This window comes from Coenobita brevimanus, chromosome 38 (genome assembly GCF_032717465.1).
Source record: "Coenobita brevimanus isolate Jiangsu-jjx chromosome 38, ASM3271746v2, whole genome shotgun sequence".
Classification (NCBI taxonomy): Eukaryota; Metazoa; Arthropoda; class Malacostraca; order Decapoda; family Coenobitidae; genus Coenobita; species Coenobita brevimanus.
The window spans coordinates 20113418-20115180 of NC_136991.1; positions in this window are offsets into that span (position 1 = coordinate 20113418).

The window sequence follows — 1763 nt, forward strand, 5'->3', positions numbered from 1 at the left end:
GCTAAGTATGTGACATTGCTGTGCTATTTGCTCCCACATGACACCTTTGCTGCAGATTCTGACGAGTCTCGGTGGGAAGGATGATCGTGGGGAAGTGGCAATCACTGAGGCGGGTAGGTTTTGCAGTGGTGTGGCGGTGGCGAGCGGCAGACCTTTCCTCTGAGTAATCTCCCAGTATTTCCTGCACCAGCTCATGAATATAGCCCTCAAAGGTCTCCTTTATGCCGGTTACCTAAGCATGGAGCAGATGAGCATTTAGGACTGTGATGTCCAGGAGGTGGAAGAATAGTTTCTTGTACCACTTCATCGTAGGCCTGGCACAATCCACGCTGGAAATCATTGCGTCTGACTGATCTACCTGTCACATATTCACATTATAGGCCAGGACAGGTTCTGGTTTCCAGACGTGGCACCAGCCTTCTGTCCTGTAGTTGATGCTGTCGGTGTGGTGTACGACTGGCTTGTGTACAGACGAGAGGAGGAAGACTTCTCTATTCTGATGCCAGGCTGTTGCAAGGATGTTTTTGGCCTTGTAAAATACAACTTCGTTCTTTTGCAGCTTCCTCCCCAACTTCACCATGTGCTTGTGGCTCTTTTTCAGTGCCACACAGACCTGTCTCCTGAGGGTGAAGGTACCTGGCCAGAAGGGGGGTTGTGTACCAGTTGTCCAGGTACAGGATGTGCCCACGATGAAGGTAATCATCGATCATCGCCTTCACCACAGCCCTGGACAGTCCCAAGGTTCGATCTTCGACGATGTCCATCTGAACACCTGTGTACAGGACTATGTCCTGCACATACCCAGTCTTACAGCCGCACATCACGAAGATTTTGAAACCAAACCTGTGCCTTTTGCTGGGGATATATTGCCTGAAGGCAATATTACCTCTCCATAGCACAGGACTCTCGACTATGACAAGGTCTCTGTAGGGAGAAAAGGAGGTACGAGATTTCTCACATACAGTAGGTGATCAAAAACCACATGTATCCCCCTCGTCCTCTCAGTGTTGTTTGCATTTGCAGGATCAAGTTGGTCAAATAAATGCAGTCGGCTCAGGATGTATTGGAGCCGATTCCTCCCCATTACTTTCCCAAAGGCAGGTGTTTCCATTAGTGGATCTATGGTCCAGTAAGAGGGGAAATGGTTCTTTTTCAAAATCCCCATCAAAGGTACCAGGCCTAGGAACACATACATCTCGTTTAGGCTCATGTCCACCTCAAACAACCAGCTATGTGTCATCTGTGTTGCCCCTGCATGCTCAAAGGCAGCAAAGGCGTTAGTTAGGGGAACAATTCTCAATACAAAGTCCACAGTAAAGAAATTTCTGAAGAAATCCAGCCTACTTGAAGTTGGGGTTAGTTCAGGTACAGTACATCCAGCAACATGCTTGTATGTGAACGAGTGTGTTTTTGGAACAGTCACTCCCGTCCTCCCACTCCCACGTCAGTTCCCTCTCATCATCATCATCACCTCCCTCATCCCTGGGCCGTGGGGAAGTGTGTGGAAGGAGGGAAAAGTCTCACTGGAGGTGCTGGGAAGTGTGGGGGATAGGAGAACACTTTCCCTCGATATGCTGGGAAATGTAGCAAAAGAAGAAACAATTTCACGAGATGTGCTGGGTATGGGGAATTAGGGAACACTTTCTGTGGATGTGCTGGGTGCAGGGAATGGGGGAACACTTTGTCCTGAGGTTCTAGGGCGGGCTAGGTCACGTGGGTGCAAGGGATAGTGCAGGCGAGATGACTCACCTCTGTCCTCTGCC